The sequence below is a fragment of the Acanthaster planci genome, linkage group LG01, assembly GCF_054643075.1.
Source record: "Acanthaster planci isolate LZ-2023a linkage group LG01, COTS_SCS, whole genome shotgun sequence".
Taxonomy (NCBI): Eukaryota; Metazoa; Echinodermata; class Asteroidea; order Valvatida; family Acanthasteridae; genus Acanthaster; species Acanthaster planci.
Genome location: NC_141777.1, coordinates 3,413,911 through 3,435,310, shown reverse-complemented (window position 1 = coordinate 3,435,310; position 21,400 = coordinate 3,413,911). Strand labels below are relative to the sequence as shown.

The 21,400-nt window shown below is 41.1% G+C and overlaps 1 protein-coding gene across 2 annotated transcripts in view; it reads left to right on the top strand.

Moving 5' to 3' along the window:
- kiaa0586 (KIAA0586) overlaps positions 1–21,400 on the top strand; it is an 85,817-nt gene that overhangs the window by 28,517 nt on the left and 35,900 nt on the right. The gene's annotated exons all lie outside the window — the stretch shown is intronic.

Here is a 21,400-nt window from a genome sequence, read left to right as displayed (position 1 = left end):
CCCCGCCAATAAAACTGCCCTGAGTCTGAGTCGGGCTCATATCAGTAGGGATCACAGCAACAATAGACTAGTTGGAAGGCTTCTGTGACGTCAGACATAGACGATGTGTCCGCTGCTGTGAGTGAGTCATGATCTGACTCTGGCGCGTCTCGCAGTGTTGACAGTCACGTGGTTGTTACAAGTGTTTGTTTTTATATTGTCATCTTAAGAGCCGTTGGTCACTATGAACCGTTCATATCCGTTTGCTGTCTCTGTCAAAAAAAGAAGAAAATAAAAGATGTTTTGAAAGGAAAGTGGAATATTGTCTGAATCAAGTGGAAAACCCCTAAGCGTCCAGTCGCCTCGATAACATTTTACCTAGGATGGCGCCTTGACCACAACCAATTCAGTACACGTGGTGGTGTGCCCGGGTTTTCGAGGAGGAGATGTCAATTACATTCATTAACTTACTGCGTTGATTTATCCTCCTGTGGAATACACGAGCATTGTTTTAAATTAATGCTTAACATGAATCACATAGACGGATTTGCCCCCAGGCGAATCCGGTTTAGTCACGCGCAACGTGCACGTGCAACGGAAGCTTCGCGCTTTTTTTATCTGACAGAAAAAGGCGGGAACCTGGCATCGTTTTGGCACAGGCTTCGCTCTGGAGAAGGTTTCCCTAAATAAGTGGCGCTTAAATCGGTACTCACATCTTGTACCAGAATGGCATGATGTCATTTTGATAGCCATTTCTTTAAGGGAAATTTACTTTCGGTGTTTACATGAAAATCTAACCTCCATTGCAGAATAATTTAGGCCTTCTCCTCGCAAGGAATGTAGCTAAAACTATGTCCCAACTTCATGATGGGTTGCGTACTTTCCTTAGGCTTGTAGGCTCTTATCTCAACTTTTGACATCTACAGTCGTCTGAAATCGGCTTGTGTGCTTGATTATGATAACAGTAGGAAATTGAATATGTTTTCAGCTAGAATTGGCGCGAATACTCTGTCAGTGAATTATTATCATTTGGCTAGAATGCGTGGATCAGTGAAGTTTAAGACTGAACGATGTCGTGGACTATACCAGCAACATTTTTGCGCATACGCGTACGTTTTTGTGGATCAGTGCATTGGAGATGTACAATCATGTACATCCATCGTTAGCTTGCGGTGCTGCAGTCACCACGTGTGTGGTACATTATTACATTTGTTCGGGGAAAAATATCAGTTTACATTTTCATTGCCGAGATTTTTCCAACATGCAAACAAATTTCATGGAAATAAATAGAGCACATGTTTACTGTACACTACCAAGGTGGTTTCGGGTGGGACATTTCTTCAAAAAGCTGAACACTTGACTGCTGTTCTGTTGTGCCAGGTAAGTTGAACATCACAAGTAATTAAAGATGTCCGGCCCTCTTCTGCCCAAAATCCACGCCTGGTGTGTGGTCCAGTTTCCGGACAGGCATGGGTCCATGATCCTGCTTGGTACTGTATATTTATCTAACCGATATGTGTGAACAGTTATGAGCTTGTTCATTCGAAAAAATGTCGAGTGTGAAAGCAAAATGTGCAGTCTTGCTTAAGTCATTGATTTTTGCTTTGGGGTTCTGTTGTTGGCTTTCTTCGTTTGGGTTTTGAATTTTTTGTTCAATTTTGTTTTTGCTTTTTGTCTTTCTGGAGGGCTTTTGTTTCTCTTGGGGTATTATTTCTCAGAAATCTTGCAAGAGACTTACTTTTTTTTTAAACAAAAAAAATCAACTGCAACTTGTGTCTAAAGGTAAGAAATCTAATGCAAAAGAGACGTTGTTCTAGTGTTGATTAACATCAGCTGTAGATTTAAACCATGCAATGCACTGGAAATACATGTTTAACAGCATTACGGCACGGGTCATAGGCCTACAGATTATAGGCTTACTGGAATGTTATGGCTGGTAGACTGCGCAAACATGCACTTCATGAAATGTTTGATCAATTAAAGAACTTCCTTTCATGAAACTTACCATCATACCCTTGAACCAGCTTGATTGCAGCCTACACACCAGCTTACAAAGGGCTGAGGGAGTCGACCACTGAATTTCTTTTTTGGGGGGGGTGCTATTGAAAGCTTGTTAGTGTTCCAACGGTTTGTTGAAACAACTGCTCTTACATGGGTCCATTGTGATTTTGACTTATTTCCAAAAGACTCATTCATTTAAAACTGAAACCATTAAAATTGGATGCATTACCAACCAAGAAAGGATGAATTTAAGGGGGGGAATAAAAAGAACAGCACCAAATATTGAAATCTAAAATGGTTCAAGGGCAATTTACAGGAATTTGACAGAAATGAAGTCTGTCAAAAAAAATACTAGCTAAATACACGTTTGTTCTGTACAGCCCCAAATGATATGAATTCTTATAATGATTAGTCTTGTTACATAAGTCACGATACATCTGCACTGGACAGATGACAGATCATGAGCAATAAATTTTGTTGTCCAGTGACTTTCAGACAGGTATCAACAAGGACGTAGGTGTCCATTACAAATGTATTGCCTGTCCTCCTTGGCTGCCTTGTCAAAATTGATGAAGTGCGATCACTTTCACCTCACACATGTCACTAGGGATGATAGTATCAAATTGACGCTGATGATTTGAATAAGCTAGCCTGTTAGAACTGACTTATTATAAAGCTGTTAGAGGTTTTTGTTGTGTGCAAAATATGTTGAAATTCCAGTGTACAAAATGATTTATGAAACCCTTATCCAAACAGTAGTGAGGAGTTCAATAGAAACCAGGTCAACTTTGTAAGGGGTAAAATATTTAAAATATATTGAGTTTTCCTATGCTTCTAATTGAAGAACATAATTTGATGTTAATTTCTTCACTAATTGTGTCCATGCTTAAAAAAGGATTCGTGTGGCTGTGTGCCCTTTAAAAGAAAAAATAGTATTTACATGATTTTCTTCTTTTTTTTCCCTTTTTTTCTTTTTTTTTTGGACAAGTTATGTTCTGGGTTCTTAGAGGATTTCTCAGGGAAGGTTTTTCAAAGTCTTAGCTATCAAAGTACATGTACTGTTATTGAGACTTGGGTCAAATATTTTGAATCTAACACTGACAGGGAAAAAGTTTAAGTTGTGTGTGCAGGAAGACCAACATTTTTATCTTGAATCACGCTCACTACACACGTAGCCCAAGTTGTAAGCTAAATATATTCAGTGGTGGAGTCTGGTTAGGATGAGTCAGAGGAGAGAGGGGGTAATTGGGAGGAGGGACTGGGGTGTTGACACACCCTTGAATGTCCTTTCAGGTTGACATTTGGAAAACAACGCCCGGTCCATTCATAGCGTGGTCAACTGTCACATGTTAAAAGAGTTTGGAAACCTGAACTTAAACAAAGTTGTTGTGCCTGCGGATTGCATGTTGAGTTTATGTATGCTTATGTATGTACTGTCATTCAGTCCCTGAAATATCAAAGAACAGAATAATGTGTTATTTTCACGCAGAAGAAAAATTTGAACTATTTTAAGTTCAGTTGTCCTGAGAGACATAAAACAGTGAGAAAGACCTTGAACGCAAATTTGATTTCACTTGGCCTCCAAGGGTAGTGGTGATTTATTGCCCCGGCTAAAAATGTGATATATGTGGTCATATCAACAAGGGGGTCCAGGGGAACAACTGGGAAGAGAAAAAAATGGTTGTGCATGATTGAGAGGCCGAAGTTTTAGTCAGCCTGGTGGCTTCCTGTCGGCTGTGACAAGGAAGACATCGGTTTCCTGTGTGGCTGAGCACACTCACAGTCATAACGCCAGGCCGGAGCTCATGTGGGCACTTTTTCCCTCTTACTAGAATGGCGCGAACCTGCCCTTGTGCCAGGGAGTACCTAAGGTTCCACATTTTGTGGAAGCTGTGTGGATCCACTGGGACTTGATGGGGGGGATGTTGGGAAGTGAGAGGTCAAAGACTACCGAGATTACTTTTTTTCCTTTTAGTTGTCATTCCTGTATTGCTTTTTATTCAGAGGTCACTCTGTGTGTCTTTGCGTGAGGGATGTTATTGTGTGATGCCTTTCCGTGCGTTGCAAATTTATTTATTTTTTTGCCAGAAGTGTTGAGGTATTTGAATAAAAATTAATTCATGAAGTGATGCTTCTATTCATGTGCATTTAACATGCAACAGGGATAAATTCGAGAGATTATTAGCTGACCTTGTTTCTCATTTATTTCCATCTCTAACAATCACATGGGCCAGTTCAAATGTTAACATGATGACCTTTCCAAAACACGAGATCTAGAGCCAGGAAATACACGACTCTTTCAATCATATGATCTAGGAAATCTGGCTAGAGCCCAAAACATTCTTTGGGGATTTGTAACAATATTAGACTTGAAAACGTCCATGAACTCAGAATAAAATTGCTTATCAAAGTTACCAGATGTTTGCAACCGGTAAGGGGACCACGAGCATAAACTTGATTTCTCAGACCTCTACAGAATGTTAAGTGGATTTTCATGACATCATTTTAAAACTTAACACGTTTTACAACACGTGATGGCCCCTGTTTTGTTGAATGCCGTGTAAACCGATATCGGGTACCTGTATGCTGCAACCAAATTCTGACAGACTCTGTCAAAGGCATAGGTCTCCAAAACATGCCACCAACAAGAATATTGTGCAGGACTACAATAAGGTTGACAAACGGCTTAAATGACTGTTAAGGTCGCCTCCAACCATCCGATGACATTTTGATTTCATTGCTGCGCTATTTTTGAAACTCAAGCTTGGTAGGGGAACTGGCAAAAATGTCATGAAAACCTATGGACAAACAATCTCTGGGAGTCCCCACCATCATTTTGCGGTGTTAAATCACTTCACTTTTGTTGAATAAATCTTTCAATTTATAGGTCAGGCTTTATTTAGTCTGAGCAATGGGTTGGAATTTGATATAGTCCAGGTCAGGACTTGTGGCAACTGAGGAGAAAGTGATGGTTGTGGTTTTTAAGTCTGATATTGAGATTTTAGGAACACACTCTGAAGAAATCTCATATCATTATGTCCCTTGATGAGATACACTATAGCTGTACTGATGACAATGGACTATCAAGTATCACAGTGAAAATGTTTTGTAAGGCCACCAGTAAAGCAAGCTCAAAGATCAGATATGTTTGGTTTCACATTCCATTGGAGCATTGAAAGTGAAGACCTGGGGGGGGAGGTTCAAATGCGTGTCATCGAACTTTGGTTCCAGAAATATTTCATCTGTCTGTGGTGGTGTTCCTCAGTTGTACATGTAGATATTGTCCTGTGTGCAAGCATCTCAGAAAATGATCTTTGGTTTGGTAAAAGGAAACAAATCCATGTATTTCATCTCGTAATAGTTTGTGTTTACTTCCATGAAAGTTTCAAACTGGAAAGCAACTCTGTGCAGATTTTCTCTGGCCGGGGCTGCGACTTCCTCTCAAAACTGTCGTTCCCCCTTCCACGTGTCCGTGTGTCGGATGTTCCCTAGACTATTTTGTCTTTAGACCAGCTATTCCGTGAATGCTTCATAACTTATGCATCATGCATCCTGTCACAGTTGTCAGGAAACGTTGGATCATCAACTGCACTGCCCCTGGAATCACTGCCATGTGACTAAAATAGTCTGTATCGACGAGGAGTGCCTGAGCTATCATCCGCACTGGGCCTCGGTTCCTTGGGGTTAGATGTAGGGTGATTGTGCACACCACAGGCAGCTTGGATTTGAGGCTAAAAGACATGTATGCATTTGGCATGTGTCCATTAAGCATCTAAACCTTACAGCTCTCTTTCTTCTATGTCAACACTGGTGGGTGGGTTTTTAAAGTCTCTGTGTGTGAATGTGCCTTCATACATTATTCATAACAGAGCCTTGTCAATGGTAATCAAATCGATGGATTCTCAGTAGAATTGGATAAGATTCTTAACTTGCATGCTACCATCCCTGCCTTTGTTTTCAGACTTGGTTGATATTTTTTTGGCATTTTACATGCAGCACTATATGCAAGTCTTGGCTCTGGCCAGCAATCACACATGTGCTTGTGGAAGCCATGGGCTGGCGGCCCAAGCAGGCATCCATGACTTAGAGATGTACTCAGCCTTAGGATGCACATGTTAGTTTCAATTGGCCATAACTGGCACAGTGCTAATTAAATGGTTGGATAAGTAAGAAAGAAGCCCAAAACCTATGATTTTGTTAAAACAAAAGCATTTGTCTCTCTCAACAAATGACAGGAATCAAAACTACAAGGAACAAGTGAATGTGAACCAACTTCAAGATTCCTGTTTTTAGGGAAGGGGTTACTTTGGACAATTGTGAAGGATAGTCGTTCCGTTGTGTCTGAACTTTAGCTTTTGCTTTTAATTATGTAGATACTGATAAAATCTGTGCGATTTAATAAAAGTTGTGTGGTTGGTTGACTTTATTACAAGTTATCTCATTTAATCTCATGGAACACATTTCCATGGGTATTTGGTAATAATATATATTTGCAAAGTTTACCCCACAGTGCATAAATATATTGCTGTGCTTGGATGACCTGTTGATGGAAAAATATCGTATCATTTATCATCATTGAACTGTGAGGCAGGTGCTTTCACTATGACAAAAGGCCTGTGCAGCAGTTGTGGTCATGCATGAAAGGGTGTCATGCATGAAATGAAATAGAATGGCAAAATGCTCTACCAAGCAGAGTGAATATCTGTGCCCGAGTTATTGGTACCGTAGGTCACAGGCTGAACTGCTGTAACATGCTGTTTTTTGGGGAAGTCTGCGCAGTTGCCTAAAGTAAAGAAGGCTGAGTCTTAAACTGCAGTGGAGCAGTGATAATCCCACCTGGCTGATGACGGGCCCTCTGGGTACAAGTGTGTGGTTATTCTAAACATTGTGCCCCATTGATGGGAATTTAACGGGACTAAAATTAGGCCCTGTGTGTAGCTTGCCATTCTTTGCAGTTGTGACTGCAAACAAGATGTCTTCGTCTGTCTGGCAGCGGTGAGTTGTCCTTCCCTTCACAAAATCAGCGTCAGTTGACACCTGGGGCATCAGTGCAGTTCCCTCTTTCCCCCCTCCTCCCTTAAGACATTGGCAAACCATCCATTCAGCACACCTCACCTCTTCAGGAAATAATGCCCAGGAGCCCTGACCACCTGCACAACAGATGCAGGAAGTGTGTGCACATTGGTGCCAGTCGCTGAAGAATTATACCAGCACGCACTCCTGGCCCCCTACCCTGGGGGGTAACCTGGCATGTTTGTCCGGGGAGAGAGCAGACAAAGCGTGGCCCCCCGTGATCCCCCGGTATTTTCATTCAGCCAGCGACAGGTGGCACCATGCTTGTTGAACAACCATGTCAGTCTTTTTGGGATTATCATGACTCCAGTGGTACCCCCTAAGAAAGAAAGAACTCCCCTCGCACCGTCTTCTTTCCCTGTTTCTCTCCCCGCAATTTTTCTTCCATTCTGTTTCATGCCCAGCTAATTTTTGAGATTTTTTTCGTTGATTTTTCTTTTTCCCAAGTTTTCCTTTTTTCCCTTCATAACCACCAATCTGCATGTAGATTAGTTCTGTCATAATTATCAGGAAGAAGTACAACTTTTTGTCTGGTACCCACCCCAACATGCAATAAACTTTGGATGTGATTAAACTGTGAATGAGAAATCTTTTACACTGTAATCTCTATATGTTTCTGTAAAAAAAAGTAACATGAACATTTGATAAATATTTACATGTATTTGTTGAAGTTTTATTGACTATTGACACTGTTTTCAGCAACAGGTGTCCCTTCCTCAATGTAGTTTCAAGGACAATCAATTTTGAGGCTGTTTGAACTCATCACAAATCTTGTTCACTTTGGATATTTTTTTCGGCTAATGCACTGTGTGGAGAAAGTGAGTGCCACTTCAGAGAGCAGTTCACTACTAAAGAAATTCTACACTAAAGTGCTGTGCTTTTTTTTTTATGTTGTACCGCAAAGGCACGTTTTTATATGGCAATATTTGGAATTCTCATGGGGAAGCAGTTACCGTGGTGTTGTTTGTCGGGTTTTATTAATCACTCCAGCCTGAATGTTGGCTTTTGGGGGGGGAGGGCTTATTACTTGAAGAAGTATAGTAACCGTGTGCCTGTAGCTATTGTTAATTTCTTGGAAGTTACCTAGTGGTTTGCATGTTAAGTTCAAGAGGGAAAGTCCCTTTTTATTTCCCTTTATCCTGTCAGCCATGACCTTTGTACTGTTGTCATGGGTCAAGTACCATTATGAAACCACAGCTGTTTGTTGGCCATATTTCATTGCCAAACTGTTATTGGGTGTAAAAATTTATTTGATCCCCATTTACGGACCTAATTCCCTTCCCTTCCCCTGCTGATTACATAAGTTTTTATCTTGAGAGCTTGAAGGGAGCAAAGAGTGCATGTAGTGTCCTTTTTTCTTCTTGTCTGGCAAAAATAGGAAACAGAATTCTGAAGAGTATTACCAAGTGACCAGTATCTTGTCCATTATTTTCCAATTCCTAGTTAAAGCATTACAATAACACAACAAGGTAATGGTTACTCTCACACTTGCTCTCCATATTTCCTTGACAGGTTCTGGGTAAAGTGTGTTTCAGTGTTTCCTACAATTCTGCGTAGGAAATACCGAATGAAACGGGTCCATTAATGAGATGTATTTTGGCGCGTGGTTAGCACATCCACCTCATGGTGTGCTTGTGCATACATACATGTACATGTTATTTTTCCACATTCAACACGTCCATATCTTTGTTTTAACTAAAACTTCATGTTTTGGCAGCTGGAGCGCTTTTCACCCCAAAAATGAAAACGTTTGTTGAAGTTGTGTCGGATTTTAAATGAAATTCCTTCCTACATGTAGATGAGTAGGGATATTAAACGTGCAATTCATTAATGAATATTGCATAGGGGTTATTTAACACTATTATCAGGAAGGAAATTATGTTTGAACAAAGGAAGGTATTTTCAGCAGTGTAGGCCCAGGCTATAAAAATTCCTCGGGATTTAACCAAGAGCAAATTATGTTCTGGTACCTAAGAGTATGCGTGTACATGTTCCCCGCATCTCTGTGACAGGCCTTTTACAAAACATGAGCATTTTGTTGATAACTCTCGGGGAACTTGAGAGCCATTTGACATGAGATTGTCCCCCTAGGTTGTGGAAGCTTTCCAGCGAGTGACTCTCAACTTGTAACTAGACTCGTCAAAGTGTTTATAAACGACTGTTCTTTGTGGAGTTTTTGTGTGGGGAGGTGTGAGGACATGGTCCTGCGTGAAGTGCTCATTTTAAATTTCCATTTGGAATAAACCTTCACGATTTTCTAAATATTGTGATCTGATTTTTCCATGAGTAATATGGATGTCAAGAGGATGCAGTGAAAAATGTTTTCCTTGATTTTACCCAATAGTTAACTGTGTGACAAAGACCATTTAGAGCGGAGAATTTCCTTGGCTAGTCTAGGAGACAGGGTACATCAACCTGTAACCCTATCAAGGGAGAGTAGGTCCAGTTACTGACAGATTACGCCACCAAATAGCCAGGTCTTAGCCATTCAATTCAAAGCTCCGTATCGCTTTACCTTCATCAGCTTTCAGGCATGGTTTTCGGAGTGGGGAAATGTTGCGGTAACACAAAACCAGCAATTTGTGTTGCTGGTATTGATTCGCCCTGCGGGAAGTGCTGGGTTTTCAAGGAAGGGAAGATAATTTTAGCTTTCAACAGAAATGCTGCCACAGGAGGCACAAAGGAGAATGCCAGAGAACCTCACAAAGCATCTGGACTGAATAACAAACAGGCTGTAATTTGACTAGCTACACTAGCATCTAGCATAATGCCTCTAACTCTCTTGGAAAGATTGTTGCCTGCTAATTCTGCTTGAGTTGTTCCTCGACATCAACCAGTGATGCAAAGCATAATATGAAGTTATGAACCCCAAAATGGAGTCAACTTATCAGTTTGTTTTTATGGCCACAGTCAGCATGAGTGTACCCTTTCCAACCTTGCTGATTACGTCTAGTCCAGGTCTGCCCCTTTAACTGTCAGTTAGGTAAGATTCCGTGCCAAGATCAGGTCAACACCCGAGTCTTTTTTTAGACCCCCGTCATGCAACATGCAGCCGGCCTGCCTCATCAGGTCGTTTCGCCGGGGGATTCTTGTCAGCCCCCAACCATCCAGGGATCAGATCTCACACTCCGTGATGACTCCTCCCCCTTTGTGCTGGCGCTGGTGCCCTTTCGCCGCATGGCACAGGTTTGGCATGGAGGACAGGGCACCAGATTTAAGCCTGCCTTTTTGAAATGAGACGTCTTGATAACAGGAAGCAGAGTGCCTTCAGCTAACCCGAACTCCCTGTTCGGAGCAGTGATTCATCCAGCCAGTCTTCCTTTTCTGCATCCAGCATCGGGGGATCATGGACGGTGTGTAGGCTGCAAATGACACAGTGTATTAGACGAGGGCCCTAAGTGGACAGCTCCATTGAAGCCTGCAGAAAGCAGCTACTTGCTCACCCTTTTACAGAGCTTTAGCCGCCTGAGTAATGGATCACAGATAGGGGGGAAGCTAAAAGGCATGTTTAAAGGAAGTACTGGCTTCAGATGGTGAAGCTTGCAAATGGCATTAAGATTGAGAAGGGTTTTTTTTTTGTGTGTCCAATGATCAGAGGTGAAACTTGCTTCCTCATCAACCATATAGATATCTGTAGAAATCTGCCCCTTACACTGCTTAAAAGTAACATCACAAAGAAAGTGGTCTATAAACGTGACATCCCTCCTACACAGAGTTACACTGTTGATATAAATGTGACACACTCCACCAAATGATTGGGTGTACATGCATAATTTGCCTGTGTAATTTTGAGCGATTCAAGGCAATAAATTCTAAAAATCTTGCATAGTTGAAATCAGCAGGTTCTCAGTCTTGCCACCCCGTATCATGTCCACTTGTGATGTGAAGGTGTAATTGAGCACGTTGCTGAGCGTAAGTGTTATTTATGCTTTGAGAGTGACGTACATGTACATGCTTGGTAATGTGGATGTTAGACAAAGCACTGCATGTTGTCTACAGCCTCTCAACCCAGGTTGAACTCAACCCTTGGCGAGCACCTGGCCGCCGTGGGTTGACAGTTGGATTTTTCAATCCTAGATTCAACCCAGCATTATTGTTTCACACTTTATTTTGTGCGAATTGAGCTTATCGGGGTGAGTTCAACCCCGCAGTGGGCACAAACAATTTCAACCCGGGTTGAAAATCTCAACCCTGGTCCCGAGCAGGGTTGAGTTCAACCCGGGGAAGAAATCAATCTCAGGGTCGACACACTGTTGGCGCAGGGTTGAAAATTTTCAAGTGTGAACCGCCGCCAGTTTTCAACCCTGCTTCAACACCGAGATTTGTCTAGCATGAAAAGGCCTCACGTACATGTACCATTGCAATAGCTATTCATTCTTTTGAAGTCATCTTTTTTTTTTATTCAATTTCAACTAGTAAGGGAAGAATTCTCACTGTTTATTCCATAATAGAAAAAAATTAGATACCAGAATTTCTCATTTCATTTTAAATTTTGTTTGTTGAAAGGTCTTTTGATAAATTACGCTGTTAAGATTTCGACAGTATCTGGGTTTTTTTGTCATGGATATAGTGTATGTCCCAGTTAAAAAACGCAACACCAGAATACATACATGAGTGGCATATGTGAAGCATTGGACAGGTGTGTGGGCTGTCGGACTCTATCAGAGTATGTACAGGTTTGATGTGTGTCGCATTACACATGAATCCAGTTTGGCATCTGAAAATCTCTTGTATTGTTTCAACTGTTGTTTGATGGGCCATCAGGATGAAAGGGCTGACATGACAGGACAGAGAAGAGCTCTCTCTCTCTCAGACATGTTGAAAGCCGTTATCCAGGTGACTGTATTGGGGATTTATGCCCATTATGAGTGGTTGGATTTTTAATATTGAATGTGAAGGAAAGGAAACAGCTTTTGTGTGAAGATTTTATAAGAGGGGGGTTTGACATTAGAGCAAAGTGCCTGTAAAGTTTGTAAGAAGGGATTTGCACATTACTGAGTTCGCATCATTGTAGGCCTGTGCAAATTGGTTATCCTAGCTTGTTGGAAGAATTTTAGATGGACAGTGGGTGGGACTTGAACCCTAGACCTGCTGCTTATTGGTGCAGAAAGTGTAACCCCTGAAACACATCAACATTACCTGTAACTTTGAATAAATGAAAATGCACCTTTATGCCTCAATAAACCTTATTTTCAATTTCTGTTTTGCTATATTTAGGGTGCTTTGGTGTCTTATGCGTATGTCCATTTCAGGAGCAAAAGTATGATCTCATCCTAGGAAGAAAACTTCTGTGTGCCTTTAATTGCTTCTTGCTCTGAAAAATACGGGAATGTTACATATTTGCTGGTTCGTTTCCTTTTCTTGGGTGATTGATTGTTGTGCAGCAAACTTAAGAGCAACCCTTTAGAACTGCTTTCAATTGACAAACATTTGGTTGGATTTTTTTTTTCAATTTCAATAGAAACCTATCAAATGAACAATGTCTTCCCTGGTTGACATCACATCAACAGCACACTCAGTTGTCCAGAAAAAATGAACATAACCCCAAAGAGATGTAAAACAGTTTTCACACAAAGAAAAAGGAGAATAAAGTTGTATAAAGCAGGTATAAGAAACATTCATCACGGTGACCCTTTAAGTATACCTGTTGTTACTCTGTTCTGTCATGGAGCAGGACAATATAAACAACCGTTTTCCCTGAGGGATCCCGAAGCAGAAGTCATGAAATAATACCCTAATAGCTGCAATTCAGTAATAAAAAGCTGAATGTACTTTCCTGGGTGATTTCCAGGCCCTGCTGTCATTGACAGATTATTTTTCCCCTGGATACATCATGTTTTGATTGGTGCACCCCACAGCCGGTTTGAAAGGCCAGGGAAACCCTTTGTACTTCTCCAGAGCTCAGAGGTCATTGTTCGGGTGGAAACTCTGCGTGTTGAATTGCATGTGAAGTGATCATTCAGTCCCAGCGACCATCTGTCTTTTACCATCCAACCTGTTTCCAACAATCATGGCCTTTCCAGAATGATGCGAACTAAAATATACAGTGTTGTGATGATAGCCCTTCTCTGCCTTCCATCAGTGTGTTCCATCATGTGCACCTGCCGGGGTGCATACATCCCCCTTGCAGCAATTGTTTCCCCCTCTCGTGCTTCCAGCTAGGTAGCCGTAACTCTCAGTGACAGGAAGATAGTACTTAATCTGGCAGGCGTCATATTTCCATATATGAACTGAAGACCGAACGTCACTTCCGTTGGCCTTATCCCGCACAGTATCTGAACTCGCCCATACCGGTGACGTCATAAAGTGTAATTGGGTTCTGTTTTGACTTCAGTGATTAAAGACGAAGACGTACAGAAAGGGCACATTGGTCAATGGACTGAAAACAGTTTTTTTCTCCTCTGAGTGGGCAATGTGGCATATTTTGGCAGATCTTGCTCCCAAGAGGTTATCAAGTTGTCAGGTTTTTGTTTTGTTCTGGATAGGTTTTGGTGTGAATGTGTGTTTGTGTTTTTGTCGTTATTATTGTTTTTCAAGCATTGAGGTAATTATATGAAGTCTGAGAATCATTTATTTCCGGTTTTAGTTTTTGGCACTAAAAACCTTGCTAGTTCCCAACCCCGCCCTGTTCATTTCCATGCCAGCCATAATCCTACTCTCTCGTGCCCCCCCTCTCCGTTCAATTATGGGTGATTTCTCAAGTGAAGTTATCCTCAGTTCCAAAAAACATCCTGGGTGCATTTACCATAGTTGCATTACACTTTACAATGACTAGTCTTGTGTGGCTTTTGGTAATACTGTAGGCTTTCCTGGTCTAATTCGTCGTCTCTACAGTCAAATTCATTATTGCTCCTGCGTCTTCCAACAATTCATCTTTGAGCTGGTTGTTCCCACGTTTCTTTTTCATATGGTAGAGCCTTTAAATTCATTAACAGGTGTCAAATAGTGTACTGTAGCAAATTCAATTTGGAGCTAATTTCATTCGATTGAACAGTGTATAACCGTCTTTCAATTTCACTCAGGGTGACGGGAATGAGAAATTCCTGCCAAATTTTACTATTTAACATTTATCATGTTCGCATTTTGAGCCTTCATGTTGGAAACCTTCAAGGTAAGAGGAATGTGCGGCATATTAAGATGCATATGGAAAGAAAGGGATTACAACTAGAAGACACGCTAGGAGTGTGTCCCGTGTATTGACTTGAATGTACATTTTTCTATATCTGAATTACACATCAAGAATACAGTACAATTGCCTGTTTAATCAAAACGTAGAAATAAAACACTCCCTGGACCTTCATCACAGATGCTGGAAGAAAATTCCTTTAGATTCACTTGACTGATTTGTATTTTTTTATACACAAGAAACATACCCTCTCTCCGCTAAGATTTTTCGGATTCTCTTAAACAATGGCTTTTCTTCTTTTTTGTCACATTTTAAAAGTAACGTTTTTGCTTTCATTTCTCATTCTGTTTTTCTCATCCTTTTAAACATTCCCCACTTTGTCCAGTTGTGTGATATAAATAATTTGACTTTGCTGTAATTCATTCTTTTTATAACAATTCAAACAAAGACAATACGAATTAGTAAATTACCCGATAAACATTGATCAATGTTATTTTATAGAGATCTCTACCCGTGAACCAAACATTTCCTTTCATGAAATATTTGCACAAATTATTCACAAAGAAAAACAAGAAATGAATAAATTACTCAAATCGCACAAAGTTTGCAGATTCATGAAATTGAATGCCAAAACACATACCATGGGAGTGTCCGCGTGAATTTGAATGCTTTTTGCGTTTTCTTCCAAATTGAATGTTGACCCTTCACTTTTTGAATGACAACATTGTGCAATTGCATGCTCTTAGAATGAAATTGAATGATCAGTTTTGCTCTGTGAATGCTGATCTGGATCATCAATCTATTTCGTGCTAATTTGAATGAAAGTGTCACTAATTCGTGTGTGAAGATGATGAATTTGGCCAGGAAAATCTAGATTTCAATATTCCATTGTTCAAAACTGAAGTTTTATAGTTATAGTTGTACATTTTCAAAGCAGTTCTGTGTTTTAACATTGCCATCCACATTTACCAGTAGCTTCTGTAAGTTCACACATTTTTTCACCCAGGAAGCACTAAATTTGTGTTTTAATTACACATCAAACTTTACAGGAAGTCATTTAATGTGATCCTGATATATGGCCTTAGACGACAGAGCCATCACATTTATTTTCAGCCAACAGCAAAGGTTACAAACAGCTTGTTTGCTGCATTTTGTGTTTTTGTTTTGACATGACACAAATCCGATGGAGAACTTGCCAAAGTTGATATGTGGGTAATTCCAGAAATTAGGGTCCGAAAGTGGGACATTTGTGTATCCCTGTTACATCTTACCTTCGTTATTTGACGTGGAAATATCGTCGGAATTGATTTCAAACTATTACTATTTGTTTGGCATGTAATTTGCATTAAAGTCATCATTCTGGGAAATTAGAAAATGTATTCTGAACTTACAATTACTAAATCCTATGTCAGATGTGACAGGGACACACAAAAATGGACCCCTAATTTCTGGAATTACCAATGTGCAAATAGTCACTCTGTCATCAATCAGTTTGTATTTATGTTGTCTTTTGCATTTTTCTTGAGGTAAATGTTTATTTAGTCATTTAACTATATCCTGCCAGGGAGCCCAGTTTCGGGTACCTTGGGTTTGTATGCATAGCCAGGGTGTCTGAAATCGGACAAAAAAGCTGTGGGCCTTGTAACAAAAGACCATACTCGGAACAAAAGACAGCTGCTGGGAATTGCCAACATTTTTTCAGTTGTCAATAGTGGAGGAAATCCATCATTGTTTTGAAAGATTATACCACTGTTTGTGGCATTCAGCGCAAGCAGATTACCACCGGGGACAAAAGCGCTCCAGCACTCCAGTGATGAGCGATACAATACCGCTACATGCTAATCTTGCCCGTATTGAAAAGACACCAGCAGTGCACTGTGCGAGTTTCCAGAACTAACAAAACTTATGTAGCACCACACAATCTGGGATCGCCTGGCTGAAATACTCTGGCATCATCAATAGATGATGTCTGTCAGATTAGAGTACACACCAGAGAGTCACTCCATGGGGTTCAGGCATTCAGGAAAAAAAAAAAAAGATGTTTTGAAGATCTTTGATAACCTAAGATATTGAAAAATTGCCCGTATGTAGGCACTGCATTTTTAAAAGCACCCAGCAGGAAATGGTTAAAACTAAAGGAGCAAGAGATTTTCTGCAGTACCGATTTTTCTTTCCATCACGGTTACTTTTCAGTCTCACTGTATGAAGAAATACAAAATTTTGTTCAAAGAAATCATTTCAGAAGTGACTCGTTACCCTTGCTTAAACTGCACAGGACAGCTTCAGAGGGAAGCAATTTGAACTTTTTACTCAGTATGCTGTATACAATTTCCTGATTTTTTTCTAGGCTTCACACAGAGCATAGATGTCAAACTGGTTTGGCTGTATGGACTCATCAGCCCATTCCTAACTGCCGCGCAGATTTCAGCCATAATATCGTTGTGTGCCCAGCAAAAGGTTGTATCAGCAAGCTTACTCCCTTTTGCCAAAAAGCATGATCACAGTAAAAAAAATGTCCCCGGCAACGAGCATAAGAAACACACTCTCTTTATTTAGTAAAACGGATAAAATGTACTACAAAATCTACATAGGCTTTACAAAGAGCAACCTTTGAACAACTTATTAAATGAATTGGGAAATTTTTGTAAAAACTTTTTGCAAAGAAATCTTTATGTTTCATTAAAATAAAAACAGTTGTATACATGCATCTTTTTGCCAGGAAAAAATCTTTTGCAGTGATCATGCTTCCCGGCAAAAGGGCATAAGCGCTTATGTCCTTCCAGGCACACGACGATATGTATACATGTACTTTACAGTATATATGATTTTTTTTTCGTTTAAACAGCAGCTGCCAGAGTCGTAGCACCTTGGCTACAAATGACAATCATGATACGTCCAAATATTTGCATAGAGACAGCGCAGGAGGCCAGAAAGTGGGCTTAGCTCCTGGCTATCCTGGTAGTTTCCAGGCAACCCGATATGTCCGTTCTCAGCAGGGGGCTGTAGCACGAAACTGGGGGTGGGGGGGTGTTCGGGGAACAAGAATAAGGGAATATTGGCTCAAGGGGCTCCTCCCCTTTCACTCCCTCATAAGCCAGTGCTTTCCTGTACTAGCAAGGTTGATAGGAAGATGGAATGCCAAAGCCCCCAAAGCCTTCTTAACTACCTCCATATTTCTAAGTCTTAGCATTGCATGGGCTGATCGGGGGGGCATAGCCCCCCTCCAGAAAAGACCCCCCCTCTTTTTTCGACAATGAGAGAAAGATTATTTTATTCTTTAGGAGGTCTATTTCATTTCCCCTTCCTTCATAAATCCTGTAAAAAAAAAGAAAAGAAGCCTCATCCCTCAAAAAGACCATAGAAAGTTTCAAAAAAGGTCCAAATTTTGGGGGCCCAAAAAACAAGTTTGTTACCCCCCCATTTGTTTCTAGATTCACCCTTGTAGCATTGATCAGTTCAAGCATTCTGAGACAGTCAAATGAGGCATGCTTGAAGTAGATCAAGAGACTAAGGACAGAAGGAAATGGTAAGCCTACCTTTCTCCCCCCCTCCCCCAGTTTCACCTTCAACTTCCCCTCCGACCATGCAGTGGCTCGCATTTGTTTCCAAGCCAAAAGGTGTTTCCATTCTCGAGAAAGGTTAAGCATAGTACAAGTGAATATGATGAAGGGACAAAAAAACAAAAATGGAGGAAAGGACACTTTGCCGTCCCCAAATTTCCTTCCCTTCAATCTATCACCTTTTTCGGGCAATAAAGCATGTTTCCCATCGTGGACTAGAGGTCTGGGCGTACCGGTGGAGGAGCCTTCCCTCAAATCTGGAATGGCTGGCTGAATTTTCCTCCAGTCTCCTGTGCTAAACCTCAGGAACCAAGTGGTTAGCCTGAACATGACATCACTGCCCTGCACAGCACGATAAAACAGGAATGCAGCAGCATTGGCCTACCCAGTTAGAAAAGTCCTTCATGAGAAGCATCAAGGGCCCGTCCAAGAGCAGCCTTTTAACCATGCAAAGTTTGGCATGTCTGGTGACTGTTGTCACACTTCATTGGCATCCTGGCAACCCCCTCGATTGATTGCTCGGTGATGTGTTTAGAAATGCCCGTTGGGAGGCTAAATCCTGGGAATGATTAACAGGATGCCTTCCTAATCAGCCCTAGCAGGTGTGGGGAGAACAAACCATGGGATAGATAATTTAGTTGGCATCAGATATCAGTTCAGATTAACCCAGAAAAAAAAGAGAGTTTAACAAGTGAAGTTTTTTACACACAATTGTATACAGAAGCTCTATACATGTGGATGTATTACACTTAATTAATAATCAATACTTCAGTCATAATACTGAAGAGACTTGTAGTTGCATGTAGATGCAGAATTTAGGCATGGCATGGAGCTTCTTCAGCTTTATTCAGATTTTACTTGTAATTAGCGGTATGTACATGAACATGCACTTAGTCCAAACCATCAGTTCCAAGGATCACACTCCACCTGTTACTCATGGGGCTGTAGGGATATCTTGTGAACACAGCTATGGACCATCGTGAATAAATCTTAGAAGGTTCCTCCTCAAAACTCACATTTTAAGGTGGAGTCCCTCCTTCCTTCCCATCCCCTACCCCACCCTTTGCCTCTAATCTCACACCCTTCTCTAGTAGTTGTCACAAGTCTGCTAAACCCATCAACGGTAGATCCATTGGCCCCTCGTTCAGCCTCCCCAGCTGTGCTGTCTCAATGCTCAACCATAGTGAATTTAAAAAGCAAACGGTGCTCAGATTGGGGAAGAAATAGAGCTAGAAAAAGATCCACAGTCTGATGACAGATTTCAGATTGAATAATTAGAGGCTATTGTGTGTGAAACCCCAGGAGAATTAACCTCTTTGTTTACCACCTTGAGGATATGAAATAGTGAGAACAAAAGCTGTCACCAGGAGCCCACCGCGAAGTGCGTGAGTTTCATGATTATTGATACCATTTTTCACTCTTAGGGCTAGATTTCAAAGAACAAAAAGTAACCCTTTTTTGCTTGTTTGTTATTCATGTGTCCATTATTGTTGAAATCTGTGTCACGATACTTGCTGCAAAATTGATATTGTTAGATGACCCTCCACCCCCGTCATCCTCTTTCCCTAGTAACCATAGGATCCCTTTTGCAGACAATCCCGACCCCAACAGCACCCCTCTCTCCTCTCAAAATGTGGACAGAACGTGCAGGTCACTCTAGCAACCACCGTCGAAACACTGCAGCGTTTCATCACCTCATGCACAGCATGCGCCATACCTGTTCTATTTTCATAAAATGAATACCCCAATAACCCCCAGAACCTCCACCGGAGCAAAGAAATACAATCCCTTCTGGTATTGCCTGGAAGAACGCTCCATGGGCCAGTAGGACCAGACTAATCATCCTCCCCATCCATCTCGCGATATTTACCCTCTGTCAGGGTAGCAGGAAGAGAGGGGGGGAAAAGTAACAGGAGAAACGTGTTGGTGTCAGTACCTGCATGATAAATCATGTTGCTCTGACTCTCAAGTCTCTGCCCCTCTTGCCAGTCGCTTAAAGTAGTAATTTACCAAAAGGCGGAAAACCGCTTTTAGTCAGTCTGTGTGAAGTTCATACATTACCTGCAATTTCAAAGTTGAAAAAATCAATTTCGCTGGGTAAAAATTTAAAACATGATCCTTTAGAAAGTTATTTCGTATTGTCCAATAAAATTGCAAATTTTACATTGAAACTTAAGTAATTGTTCCATTCCATTCCATAAACTAGTCACCCTAAATATATGCGCATCATATGCGTGTCAACACTTGCACATCCGACAAAATCGCTACCGAGGCGATTGTGACGGCTGATCGCATTGCACACTTGTGTCATGTTTATGGAGTCGATTATTATATTGATTATTGTATTGTGTATTGCATAAACACATCGTGTATGGAATGCACCCAATAACGTACATAATAATGGAAAGGCGCCTTTACTCTCAGAGATTTGTAAGAGCTATTGAACTGAATATTGCACTGTCAATCCTAGATTTTTTCTTTTGCATTGGCACAACCAAGAGGGGCATTTGATTCCCCACAGTCTCTCCACCACCCGAGACACACCCCACCTTACCACAATCCCCACCCCTCAGAGCACCACTTCCCCACCTTTTCTATTGCTCCTACTCCCATTACTTCCCCACCCTAGGGTGTCGAAGGTAAAAGAAAGGCCTGTTATTAACCACGTACAGTACTTCTCATCAGTGAAAGTCAGTCCCATCTCATCTCAGCTTTGCATATTTGATCAGAGGTCCATATGCACGCTGTACACACAAGGCTTCACTTTCACACTGCAAAGAGACCAATCTGCATAATAAATGTGATGTCAATACGGGCAGTTCACAAGAGTGCGCCTTCAAGAGTTTGCAATGCGTTGGCCAATCACAATGAGCGAAATCTGTCGACCCAGTGCGCGCTTGGAAAGGGTCGACAGATTTCGTGCGTTGTGATTGACCAACCCGTTGTAGTCTCTTGGAGGCACCCTATTTTGAATCGCCCATATTGGAGTCAAAGTAAAAAAATGGCATGGGCTTTTCTTTCTTTTTTTAAATGCAAAAAAATGAATCCTCATGTTTAAAGCTGAATAATGTTCTTTCCCTGAAGTTCATTATATTATCAGAACCACTGCGAAAGGAAAGTATTTAGTTCGTATTGTCAGTACTATTAAAAGGTATGTAACAGTGGATAGCAGTGGTTTTATTTGCTTCAGAATATTGTTCGCTGCAGTGATGGATGGTTGTAGTTGACGTTGTAAAATTTCAAAAATGTGGGTTCCAACAGAGGGATCAAGTTCCAGCCTGACACAAAGCCAAACTGGAAAGTGTGTTGTGATGATTTGTTGAGGTTAGTTAGTGATTACAATTGCTCTCTGTTGGGGGGAGGGCTTGTTTATTTCATCCTCACAACCACATTTGGGTCTTTTGGTAATAAATGTTGCATTTTTCCCAACCATTTTGAGTCGAGCAAGATTGATTGCACCAGTAATATTCATTTCGGGGCAACTAAGCCATCGGGGAAGACTGAAGTTAGATAAATGATCAGAGTCCAGGCCTCCCTCAGTGTTGAAATTGATCTGTCTTTCAGGGAAACCGCCGGGGTAGAGGTTACCGGGCAACCCCTGATACACTCCAGCAAGTCCGTCTAGTGGAACCGGCCCCACAAAGTATGATGAATGGGCCTA